We start from the raw sequence: 13,396 nt of genomic DNA on the forward strand, positions 1-13,396 counted from the left end.
TTTTATTGAATCATTAACAGTTTAACACACTCTGACTGTGGGTTAACACGATACTAGCTTTAACTAAAGACCTTTGCCTTGTCCTAAACAGTCGATGCACTCAGCACACGGTGAATGTCTGTGTTGCAGGCTGTGAGCTCTGTCCTCCTAGCTAGCTGCAACTCCGAATGAGCGGGAACTCTGATGCGTGACTTTATAGTGCGTGTGCTCTAACTGGTGATTGGCTGCGGTGATGTGTGTGTTGATTGGTCCCATTGTGTGTCCATCAGTGTGTGTCTGCACCATGATATACTGGTGTATATTATGATAGCGAGCTTGTGTGATGCGTTGGTCTTAGTTCACTACTGTGCCCCCCCCCCCCCCCCCCCCCCCCCCCATTCTCCTGCAACGGGACAGTAGATAAATCAATCAAACTCAAACCCTGCACAGCCAACCTTTCAGGAGAAGCTACCAGACTGGACAGAAAGAATGGGTCAATGCTGTGTTGTGTAAAGATTTATTGCTAAATTGTGGATCAGATTTCTGCATCTGGAGAGGGGATTCAAATAACAGGAGAGGCTGCTTCACGTGAGAGAAACAGGTAACATTTCAGGTGAATTAATTTGCCGAGAATCTGACAGGCCATTCAGCCCATTGTGTCCGTACTGGCTCTTTGGCAGGTCCATGAAACAAATTCATCCCAATCCCCTCCTTCTGCGCCTTGCAAATTGTCCCTTCCAGAAGGTCATAACAAATAGGAACAGGAGGAGGCCATTCGGCCCTTCGAGCCTGTCCTGCCATTTAATAAGCCCATGGCTGCTCTGACACTCACTAAGCTCACGTTCCTGCCTTCTCTCCGCGTTCCCCTACTCACTTCCTCTGCTCAACTTAAAGGTGCCTCTCCATTAAATATCCATGGATCAAAAATGATAGCGACAAAGTCAAAGAAATGGGAAATACAGGAATCCAAAGGAAGGACCCTGACCCCATCCATTACACACACTGCTGAAAACGCCATGGTGTCGATCTTTAACTGGACATCACTCCAGTGGGGACTCAAACCCGCTCTCCCTGGCTCAGGAGGCTAGGACCGTACCATCCCGTCCATGAGGTTCAACGCGCACTGATACCCACCTGAGGACACTATCAGGTGGTACTCCTCTTGGCTAGATCTGGCCTCTATTCATCCTGGAACGCAATGAGAGCCACTTCTCCTCCACGAAAAATCATCTCTCCCCCTCAGCCCTCATCTCCAACAATGTGTGAAGAATGACGAAGATTGACTTGTGATTTTCTTCATTAAGCCCCTGGCCATGAGGGTTGAGACCACATCCAATCAGCTGCTTCCGTTGCTTCCCGCCCTCCCCCTCGGTAACTGGGCTAAACCTCCTCTGAGATTCCTGCTGTCCCAGTGCTGAACTCGTATCATTTTTCTAGTTGCTCCCCAATCTCCCCTCGCGCCCTCTTGTTCATGAGAACCGAATCCCGGTGCCTCAGCCCGATACCCAACACCCTGATACCCAACACCCTGCTACCCAACACCCTGATACCCAACACCCTGATACCCAACACCCTGATACCCAACACCCTGATACCCAACACTCTGATACCCAACACTCTGATACCCAACACCCTGACACCCAACACCCTGATACCCAACACCCTGATACCCAACACCCTGATACCCAACACCCTGATACCCAACACCCTGATACCCAACACCCTGATACCCAACACCCTGATACCCAACACTCTGATACCCAACACCCTGATACCCAACACCCTGATACCCAACACCCTGATACCCAACACCCTGATACCCAACACCCCGAGACCCAACACCCCGATACCCAACACCCTGATACCCAACACCCTGATACCCAACACTCTGCCCGGCCGTGCCAGCTGATAGTCAAGGGGTCTTGCTCCCTGGGTACTGCCCCCCTCTCGATCAAATCTGCTGTCACCAGCCCACCCACATCACCAAACCGACTCTTGGCAAAGAATTGATCTCATATAATATTCTGTCCTGCACGCGGTCTGTTTGAATTCCCTCCCCCAACCTCTCCACCTTTCTCCCCCCTGTGTGCTTTAGATCGGAATGCTACTTCAAACACCAATCATTGACCTCGGTTTGATCACCTCTCTGTATCTCTTCCTGAGGTGGCTGGATGGTAAATTTTAGGCAGATAGATAGAATTTACAGTGCAAAAAGAGGCCATTTGGCCCATCGAGTCTGCGCCGGCCCTTGGAAAGAGCACCCCATGCATCTACCCTATCCCCGTAACCCAGTAACCCCAGCTAAACGTTTGTTCACTGAGGGGCAATTTAGCGTGGCCAATCCTCCTAACCTGCACTTCTTTGGACTGTGGGAGGAAACCCACGCAGACACGGTGGGGGAAAGTGCAAACTCCACACAGACAGTCACACAAGGGCAGAATTGAATCAGGAATCCTGGAGCTCTGAGGCAGCAGTGCTAACAATACTGCCACCCCAAAAACATTCCTCACCCCAGATGGGACTCGAACCCACAATCCCTGGCTTAGGAGGCCAGTGCCTTATCCATTGGGCCACTGGGGCCACATGGTAGCTTGAGACATTTGGAGGTATTGATTGATTGATTGATAGTTGATTAATTTGCCGAGAATCTGACAGGCCATTCAGCCCACTGTGTCCGTACTGGCTCTTTGGCGGATCCATGTAACAAATTCATCCCAACTCTCCAGCCAACTGAGCTAATCAATCTGTATTTCATTGGAACCAGCTCCTGAGCACAGCCTTGGAGCATTAAAGGGGCTAGATAAATGCAGACTGTTGCTGTTGATGGCTCCAAGAATTCATTGCATTGTGACTTATGCATGTTCTGTGTTTTCTTTCATGCATGGAACAATCTTTTCTGAAGTAATCTTTATTGTCACAAGTAGGCTTACCTTAACACTGCAATGAAGTTACTGTGACAAACCCCTAGTCGCCAAACTCTGGCGCCTGTTCGGTTACACTAAGGGAGAATTCAGAATGTCCAGATTACCTAATAGCACATCTTTCGGGACTTGTGGGAGGAAACCGGAGCTTCCGGAGGAACCGCACGCAGATACGGGGAGAACGTGCAGACTCCGCACAGACAGTGAACCAAACCTAGAATCAAACCTGGGACCCAGGAGCTGTGAAGCAACAGTGCTAACCACTGTGCTGCCGTGCTGACCATTTGTGGACTGTACGCAGAACAATACTTTTCACTGTACCTCGGTACACATGACCATAAATTACATTCAGATTCCAATTCAGGGTGTTGTTAGCAATGGCGGGTGAAAATAGTTTCCATTCATGATGAGCACTTTGAGAAACACGAGACATCTCAGAGATGTTCGTTCCCCATCGGCAGCCTCTTTTCAATTGTGCTTTGATTGATGCAGGATAGCACATAGCCCCAGTGGCCTAATGGATAAGGCACTGGCCTCCTAAGCCAGGGATTGTGGGTTCAAGTCCCATCTGGGGTGATGTGTGTATTTTGAAACATTCTCTCGCTGGCTCCTCAGAACCTCTCCATTCAAATTCATTCCAGCTCCAATCTGCTCTCTTCAACAATCCCCATGGTGACAGTGAGCTGAGGGAAGCAGATTCAATAAAAGCATCGAGGCAATTGGATGGCAGCTCCAACAAGCAAGGAAGCTGTCACAGAGTCTCTTCCTCATTCAAATGGCATTGCCTGTGCCCTATCTACCAAGCTTGGACGCACATCTGGAGCCATCCTCTGTATTGGGGTGGCAGGTTGGTACAGTGGTCAGCACTGTTGCTTCACAAGGCCAGGGACCTGGCTTCGGTCACTAACTGTGCGGAGTCTGCATGTTCTCTCCGTGTCTGCGGGGTTTCTTCCGGGTGCTCCGGTTTACTCCCACAGTCCAAAGATGTGCCAGCCATGAACACCTTGAACAGAAAATGCTGGACAATCTCTGCAGGTCTGGCAGCTTCTGTGGAGCGAGAAGGGAGCTAATGTTTTGACTCTTTGTCAGCATCTGCGGTCATTGGCTTTTATTGACACCTTGAAACTTGAGAAGATAAACGCATTTCAGAGCTGTCATTTGCTCTTAGATTGGCTGTGTGTCAAATGTAGCCCCAGTGACTTCCGGGTGCGGCGATGACCAGCTGAGTCGCACGTTTCGGCAGCTCCCTGTGAAACGGACTTTTGGGCTCTTGATAGGAGCCCCAACGGCAATTTTAACGGCTGAAAACACCGTGCGGTAAACCAGAAGGGTGTTCCCCCTGGACACGGATGGAAAAAGGAGAGGAAAGTGGCCGGATTGCAGCGGATCCTTTGGAGCAGCGGCAAGGAAGGCAAGCAGAAACCAAGATGGCGTCGGAAGGTGGCAGTTTCATATGGGGCCCTGAACAACAAGAGTTTTTGAAACGCTGCATGGAGGAGAAAGGAAATGAAGAAAGAGTTGTTGGCCCCGATATTACAGGCGATTGAAGGGCTGAAAGAGGAACAAAAGACCCAGGAGCAGGAGCTTCGGGCCGTGAAGGCGAAAGCAGCAGAGAATGAAAACGATATACAGGGCCTGGTGGTGAAGTCGGAGATACAGGAGGCACACCAGAAACGATCTGTGGAGAGGCTGGAGGCACTGGAAAATAACGCAAGGAGGAACAACTTGAGGATTCTTGGCCTTCCTGAAGGTGTGGAGGGGGCGGACGTCGGGGCATATGTGAGGTGAGCACGATGCTGCACTCGTTAATGGGAGTGGAGGCCCCGACGGGTCCGTTGGAGGTGGAGGGAGCATACCGAGTTATGGTGCGAGGATCGAGAGCAGGAGAAGCTCCCAGAGCCATAGTGGTGAGATTTCTCCGTTTTAAGGATAGAGAAATGGTCCTTAGATGGGCGAAGAAAACTCGGTGTAGTAAATGGGAGAACGCGGTGATCCGCGTCTATCAAGATTGGAGTGCGGAGGTGGCGAGAAGGAGGGCGAGCTTTAATCGGGCCAAAGCGGTACTTCACAAAAAAAGATAAAGTTTGGAATGCTGCAACCGGCAAGACTGTGGGTCACATATCAAGGGAGGCACCACTACTTTGAGACGGCGGATGAAGCGTGGACTTTTATTGTAGAAGAAAAATTGGAATGATTGGACTACGAAAATGAACGTTTGGACAAAGTGGTGGGACGAGTGGGGGGGGGCGAAGAGGGATTGTATGATTAATCCTGCGGTATGGTAACTTTTCTTTCTCCCACAGGTGGTGATGGGGGGAGGTGGGGAGGGAGAGGAGATGGGGCGTTGGCCATGGGAGGCGGGGCCGAGGGAGAGGCGCGGGCTTGGTTCCCGCGCTATGATAATTATGGCGGGAATAGAGAAGCAGGAAGGAGGGGGCGCCGCACGGGGCGAGCCGTGATCACGGGGGGAAGCCGAGGTCAGCCAGAGTTTGCTGACTTCTGGGAGCAACATGGGGGGAGTAATTACGCTAGCGGGGGGGGGGGGGGGAATTACTGGGTTGCTGCTGCTGGGGAAAGGGGGGAGTGGGTATGGGAAAGGATGGGCGGGGGGGGACCGTCTGGGAGAAATACAGCTGCGTGGGGACTGGGTGAGAAGCTGGAAAAAGATGATGGCTAACCGGCAAGGGGGGGGGGTGGGAAGCCCCCCAACTCGGCTGATCACGTGGAACGTGAGGGGGCTTAACGGGCCGATAAAGAGGGCACGAGTACTCGCGCACCTTAAGAAACTTAAAGCAGATGTGGTCATGTTACAGGAAACGCACCTGAAACTGATAGATCAGGTTAGGTTGCGCAAAGGATGGGTAGGGCAGGTGTTCCATTCGGGGCTGGATGCGAAAAACAGGGGGGTGGCTATATTAGTGGGGAAGCGGGTAATGTTCGAGGCAAAGACTATAGTGGCGGATAACGGGGGCAGATACGTGATGGTGAGTGGCAAATTACAGGGAGAGATGGTGGTGTTGGTAAACGTGTATGCCCCGAATTGGGACGATGCCAATTTTATGAGGCGAATGCTAGGACGCATCCCAGACCTAGAGACCGGAAAGCTGATAATGGGGGGAGACTTTAACACGGTGTTGGAACCAAGGTTGGATAGGTCGAAGTCCAGGACTGGTAGGAGGCCGGCAGCAGCCAAGGTGCTTAAGGATTTTATGGAGCAGATGGGAGGGGTGGACCCGTGGAGATTCAGTAGACCTAGGAGTAAGGAGTTCTCGTTTTTCTCCTATGTCCATAAAGTCTATTCACGCATAGACTTTTTTGTGTTGGGTAGGGCATTGATCCCGAGGGTGAGGGGAACGGAATATACGGCTATAGCCATTTCGGATCATGCCCCACACTGGGTAGACTTGGAGATAGGGGAGGAAACAAGAGGGCGTCCACCCTGGAGAATGGACATGGGACTAATGGCGGATGAGGGGGTGTGCTTAAGGGTGAGGGGATGCATTGAAAAGTACTTGGAACTCAATGACAATGGGGAGGTTCAGGTGGGAGTGGTCTGGGAGGCGTTGAAGGCGGTGGTTAGGGGGGAGCTGATATCAATAAGGACACATAAAGGGAAGCAGGAGAGTAAGGAACGGGAGCGGTTGTTGCAAGAACTTTTGAGGGTGGACAGACAGTATGCGGAAGCACCGGAGGAGGGACTGTATAGGGAAAGGCAAAGGCTGCATGTGGAATTTGACTTGCTGACCACAGGCACTGCAGAGGCACAATGGAGGAAGGCACAGGGTGTACAGTATGAATATGGAGAGAAGGCGAGCAGATTGCTGGCACACCAATTGAGGAAAAGGGGAGAAGCGAGGGAAATAGGGGGGGTGAGAGACGAAGATGGAGAGACGGAGCGGGGAGCGGAGAGAGTGAATGAAGTGTTTAAGACATTTTATAAAAAATTGTATGAAGCTCAACCCCCGGATGGGAGGGAGAGAATGATGGAGTTTTTGGATCGGCTGGAAATTCCCAAGGTGGAAGAGCAGGAAAGGATGGGATTGGGAGCACAGATCACGGTAGAAGAAGTGGTGAAAGGAATTAGGAACATGCAGACGGGAAAGGCCCCGGGACCGGACGGATTCCCAGTTGAATTTTACAGAAAATATTTGAACTTGCTCGCCCCGCTACTGACGAGGACCTTTAACGAGGCAAAGGAAAGGGGACAACTGCCCCCGACTATGTCAGAAGCAACGATATCGCTTCTTTTAAAGAAGGAAAAGGATCCGCTACAATGCGGGTCCTACAGACCAACCTCCCTCCTCAATGTAGATGCCAAGGTCTTGGCCAAGGTAATGGCAATGAGAATAGAGGAATGTGTCCCGGGGGTGGTTCATGAGGACCAAACTGGGTTTGTGAAGGGGAGACAGCTGAACACGAACATACGGAGGTTGTTAGGGGTAATGATGATGGCCCCACCAGAGGGTGAAACGGAGATAGTAGTGGCGATGGATGCCGAGAAAGCATTTGATAGAGTGGAGTGGGATTATCTGTGGGAGGTGTTGAGGAGATTTGGGTTCGGAGAGGGGTATGTTAGATGGGTGCAGCTGTTATATAGGGCCCCAGTGGCGAGTGTGGTCACGAATGGACGGGGATCGGCATATTTTCGGCTCCATAGAGGGACAAGGCAGGGATGTCCTCTGTCCCCATTACTGTTTGCACTGGCGATTGAGCCCCTGGCGATAGCGCTGAGAGGTTCCAAGGGATGGAGGGGAATACTTAGGGGAGGAGAAGAACACCGGGTATCTTTATATGCGGATGATCTGCTACTATATGTGGCGGATCCAGCGGAGGGGATGCCAGAAATAATGCGGATACTTGGGGAGTTTGGGGATTTTTCAGGGTATAAATTGAACATGGGGAAGAGTGAGCTGTTTGTGGTGCATCCAGGGGAGCAGAGTAGAGAAATAGAAGACCTACCGTTGAGGAAGGTAACAAGAGACTTTCGTTACCTGGGGATCCAGATAGCTAAGAATTGGGGCACATTGCACAGGCTAAATTTGACGCGGTTGGTGGAACAGATGGAGGAAGATTTCAAGAGATGGGATATGGTAGCATTGTCAATGGCAGGGAGGGTGCAGGCGGTTAAGATGGTGGTCCTCCCGAGATTCCTCTTTGTGTTTCAGTGTCTCCCGGTGGTGATCACGAAGGCTTTTTTCAAAAGGATAGAAAAGAGTATCATGGGTTTTGTGTGGGCCGGGAAGACTCCGAGAGTGAGGAAGGGATTCTTACAGCGTAGTAGGGATAGGGGGGGCTGGCACTACCGAGCCTAAGTGAGTATTATTGGGCCGCTAATATTTCAATGGTGAGTAAGTGGATGGGAGAGGAGGAAGGAGCGGCGTGGAAGAGATTAGAGAGGGCGTCCTGTAGGGGGACCAGCCTGCAGGCTATGGTGACAGCCCCATTGCCGTTCTCACCAAGGAACTATACCACGAGTCCGGTGGTGGTAGCTACACTGAAGATTTGGGGACAGTGGAGACGACATAGGGGAAAGACCGGAGCACTGGGGGGGTCCCCGATAAGAAACAACCATAGGTTTGCCCCGGGGGGAATGGATGGGGGATATGGAATGTGGCAAAGAGCAGGTATAACGCAATTGAAAGATCTATTTGTGGATGGGAAGTTTGCGAGTCTGGGAGCGCTGACCGAGAAATATGGGTTGCCCCAAGGGAATGCATTCAGGTACATGCAATTGAGGGCTTTTGCGAGGCAACAGGTGAGGGAATTCCCGCAGTTCCCGACACAAGAGGTGCAGGACAGAGTCATCTCAAAGAAATGGGTGGGGGACGGTAAGGTGTCGGATATATATAGGGAAATGAGAGACGAAGGGGAGACTATGATGGACGAACTAAAAGGGAAATGGGAAGAAGAGCTAGGGGAGGAGATTGAGGAGGGGATGTGGGCAGATGCCCTAAACAGGGTAAACTCGTCGTCCTCGTGCGCCAGGCTAAGCCTGATTCAGTTTAAGGTATTACACAGGGCACATATGACTGGAACACGGCTCAGTAAATTTTTTGGGGTGGAGGATGGGTGTGCGAGGTGCTCGAGAAGCCCAGCGAATCATACCCATATGTTTTGGTCATGCCCGGCACTACAGGGGTTTTGGATGGGGGTGACAAAGGTGCTTTCGAAAGTAGTAGGAGTCCGGGTCGAACCAAGCTGGGGGTTGGCTATATTTGGGGTTGCACAAGAGCCGGGAGTGCAGGAGGCGAAAGAGGCCGATGTTTTGGCCTTTGCGTCCCTAGTAGCCCGGCGCAGAATATTGCTAATGTGGAAAGAAGCCAAGCCCCCGGGGGTGGAGACCTGGATAAATGATATGGCGGGGTTCATAAAGTTAGAGCGGATTAAGTTCGTCCTAAGGGGGTCGGCTCAAGGGTTTACTAGGCGGTGGCAACCGTTCGTCGAATATCTTGCGGAAAGATAGATAGGGGAGAACAAAGAAGGCAGCAGCAGCGGCCCAGGACTTGGGGGGGCGGGGGGGAGCGATGGGGGGGGGATGGGGGGGGGGGGGGTGGCCTGAGACAAGGCAGTTGCCAATTAGGGCTAGTTTTTATTTTTTGTTATTTAATATTTATTTATTTGTTGTTTTTGTTTAATTTAAAAAGGTCATTATTATCTGTACTGTTACAATGTTGTGTAAAGGATGCACAATGTACTGTGTTGGTTGACCAAAAATTTTCAATAAAATATTATTTAAAAAAAAAAAAATGTAGCCCCAGTGGCCTAATGGATAAGGCACTGGCCACCCTCCAAACTGCCGGGACTCTCCAGGTCTCTGTCTCTCCAATCCTGCCCTCTTGTCCTTCCCTGAGTTCCATCGCTCCGTCGTTGGCGGCTGTGCCTGGGCCCTATGTTCTGGGATTCCATCCCTAAACCCCCTCCAGCTCTCTACCCCTGTCTCCACAAGATCTCAACACTGCTTAAACCTTGACCCTTGGCCCTCGGTTTTGATCACCTCTCCTGGTATCTTCCAGATGAGGCTGGGTGTAACATTGTGTTGGTGCACGCTCCTGTGAAGAGCCTTGGGACGTTAAAGGGGCTAGATAAAGGCAGGTTGCTGTTGGAGATAGCTCCAGGATGTTGCTAGCGACGACAGGTTTGGCAGGTGAAAATAGTTTCCACTCAGGATGCGCACTTTGAAAGTTGAGAAACATGCAGAGTTTCAGGTTTGTCAATTGCTATTAGATGGTCCCAGATTGGAAAGAGCAAAGGGGTTGATGTTAAGTTCAGGGCGGGGGCGGAGGCAAACTCCACCACACACTGACCTAAGGCCAGAACTGAACCCAGATCACTGGTGCCGTGAGGCCACAGTGCTAACCACTGTGCTACCCATCCCACTACCGGTCTCTTCACCTTGCAAAGATTATCTTCCAGCGTTTACCCAATTGTTCTTCGGGAATCTGCTTTTCCTTCATCTCACTAAAGTGGTGGGGATTTTCAAAGAGAGCAGATTGGAAGTGCAGCACGGTGGCGCAGTGGTTAGCATCGCAGTTTCACGGCGCCGAGGTCCCAGGTTCGATTCTGGGTCATTGTCCGTGTGGAGTTTGCACATTCTTCCTGTGTTTGCGTGGGTTTCGCCCCCACAATTCAAAGGTGTGTAGGGTAGGTGGATTGAACACGCTAAATCGACCCGTAATTGGAAAAAATGAATTGGGCACTCAAAATCATTTTAAAAACAGAGCAGATTGGAGCTGATGTGAATTTGAATTGAGATTGAGATTGAATTGAGGGGTTAAATGAGCCAGAGGGAGAATGTTTAAAATTGAGCCCCACCCCAGATGGGACATGAACCCACAATCCTTAGTTTAGGAGGACAGTGCCTTATCCATTAGGCCACTGGAGCTACATGGTAGCGAGGGATTGACTGATTGACTGCCTGATGCATTTTACGCGGCCAAGGGAATGTACACAATACGTACACAGTAGACAAAAAGAATAACCGACAAAGCACATCGACAAATTGTGATCGGTTACAGTGCAGAACAAGGGGACAAACAAAGCAAATACATGAGCAAGAGCAGCATAGGCCGTCGTGAACAGTGTTCTTACAGGGAACAGATCAGTCCAAGGGAGAGTCGTTGAGGAGTCTTGTAGCTGTGGGGAAGAAGCTGTTCCTATGTCTGGAAGAGGGCAAAGCCTGGGTGGGTCGGGTCTCCGACAATGCTGGCTGCCTTCCTGAGGCAGTGGGAGGTGTAGACCGAATCAATGGGAGGGTGGCGAGTGTTGTGTTGGGTGTTCTGGATCCGTGGAACACATACAGGTCACCAACACTTGAAATAGTGCAACACTATTTTATTGAATCATTAACAGTTTAACACACTCTGACTGTGGGTTAACACGATACTAGCTTTAACTAAAGACCTTTGCCTTGTCCTAAACAGTCGATGCACTCAGCACACGGTGAATGTCTGTGTTGCAGGCTGTGAGCTCTGTCCTCCTAGCTAGCTGCAACTCCGAATGAGCGGGAACTCTGATGCGTGACTTTATAGTGCGTGTGCTCTAACTGGTGATTGGCTGCGGTGATGTGTGTGTTGATTGGTCCCATTGTGTGTCCATCAGTGTGTGTCTGCACCATGATATACTGGTGTATATTATGATAGCGAGCTTGTGTGATGCGTTGGTCTTAGTTCACTACTGTGCCCCCCCCCCCCCCCCCCCCCATTCTCCTGCAACGGGACAGTAGATAAATCAATCAAACTCAAACCCTGCACAGCCAACCTTTCAGGAGAAGCTACCAGACTGGACAGAAAGAATGGGTCAATGCTGTGTTGTGTAAAGATTTATTGCTAAATTGTGGATCAGATTTCTGCATCTGGAGAGGGGATTCAAATAACAGGAGAGGCTGCTTCACGTGAGAGAAACAGGTAACATTTCAGGTGAATTAATTTGCCGAGAATCTGACAGGCCATTCAGCCCATTGTGTCCGTACTGGCTCTTTGGCAGGTCCATGAAACAAATTCATCCCAATCCCCTCCTTCTGCGCCTTGCAAATTGTCCCTTCCAGAAGGTCATAACAAATAGGAACAGGAGGAGGCCATTCGGCCCTTCGAGCCTGTCCTGCCATTTAATAAGCCCATGGCTGCTCTGACACTCACTAAGCTCACGTTCCTGCCTTCTCTCCGCGTTCCCCTACTCACTTCCTCTGCTCAACTTAAAGGTGCCTCTCCATTAAATATCCATGGATCAAAAATGATAGCGACAAAGTCAAAGAAATGGGAAATACAGGAATCCAAAGGAAGGACCCTGACCCCATCCATTACACACACTGCTGAAAACGCCATGGTGTCGATCTTTAACTGGACATCACTCCAGTGGGGACTCAAACCCGCTCTCCCTGGCTCAGGAGGCTAGGACCGTACCATCCCGTCCATGAGGTTCAACGCGCACTGATACCCACCTGAGGACACTATCAGGTGGTACTCCTCTTGGCTAGATCTGGCCTCTATTCATCCTGGAACGCAATGAGAGCCACTTCTCCTCCACGAAAAATCATCTCTCCCCCTCAGCCCTCATCTCCAACAATGTGTGAAGAATGACGAAGATTGACTTGTGATTTTCTTCATTAAGCCCCTGGCCATGAGGGTTGAGACCACATCCAATCAGCTGCTTCCGTTGCTTCCCGCCCTCCCCCTCGGTAACTGGGCTAAACCTCCTCTGAGATTCCTGCTGTCCCAGTGCTGAACTCGTATCATTTTTCTAGTTGCTCCCCAATCTCCCCTCGCGCCCTCTTGTTCATGAGAACCGAATCCCGGTGCCTCAGCCCGATACCCAACACCCTGATACCCAACACCCTGCTACCCAACACCCTGATACCCAACACCCTGATACCCAACACCCTGATACCCAACACCCTGATACCCAACACTCTGATACCCAACACTCTGATACCCAACACCCTGACACCCAACACCCTGATACCCAACACCCTGATACCCAACACCCTGATACCCAACACCCTGATACCCAACACCCTGATACCCAACACCCTGATACCCAACACCCTGATACCCAACACTCTGATACCCAACACCCTGATACCCAACACCCTGATACCCAACACCCTGATACCCAACACCCTGATACCCAACACCCCGAGACCCAACACCCCGATACCCAACACCCTGATACCCAACACCCTGATACCCAACACTCTGCCCGGCCGTGCCAGCTGATAGTCAAGGGGTCTTGCTCCCTGGGTACTGCCCCCCTCTCGATCAAATCTGCTGTCACCAGCCCACCCACATCACCAAACCGACTCTTGGCAAAGAATTGATCTCATATAATATTCTGTCCTGCACGCGGTCTGTTTGAATTCCCTCCCCCAACCTCTCCACCTTTCTCCCCCCTGTGTGCTTTAGATCGGAATGCTACTTCAAACACCAATCATTGACCTCGGTTTGATCACCTCTCTGTATCTCTTCCTGAGGTGGCTGGATGGTAAATTTTAGGCAGATAGA

At 50.9% G+C, this 13,396-nt stretch overlaps 2 non-coding genes across 2 annotated transcripts; one reads left to right on the plus strand and one right to left on the minus strand.

Annotated features, from left to right (window-relative positions):
* Nucleotides 1–2,486: 2,486 nt before the first annotated feature.
* On the minus strand, nucleotides 2,487–2,559 carry trnar-ccu (transfer RNA arginine (anticodon CCU)). The gene has a single exon. It is a non-coding gene; the product is annotated as a tRNA-Arg (tRNA).
* An 844-nt stretch (nucleotides 2,560–3,403) lies between these two features.
* Nucleotides 3,404–3,476, plus strand: trnar-ccu (transfer RNA arginine (anticodon CCU)). Its single transcript has one exon. It is a non-coding gene; the product is annotated as a tRNA-Arg (tRNA).
* Nucleotides 3,477–13,396: the final 9,920 nt, after the last annotated feature.

This window comes from Scyliorhinus torazame, chromosome 29 (genome assembly GCF_047496885.1).
Source record: "Scyliorhinus torazame isolate Kashiwa2021f chromosome 29, sScyTor2.1, whole genome shotgun sequence".
Classification (NCBI taxonomy): domain Eukaryota; kingdom Metazoa; phylum Chordata; class Chondrichthyes; order Carcharhiniformes; family Scyliorhinidae; genus Scyliorhinus; species Scyliorhinus torazame.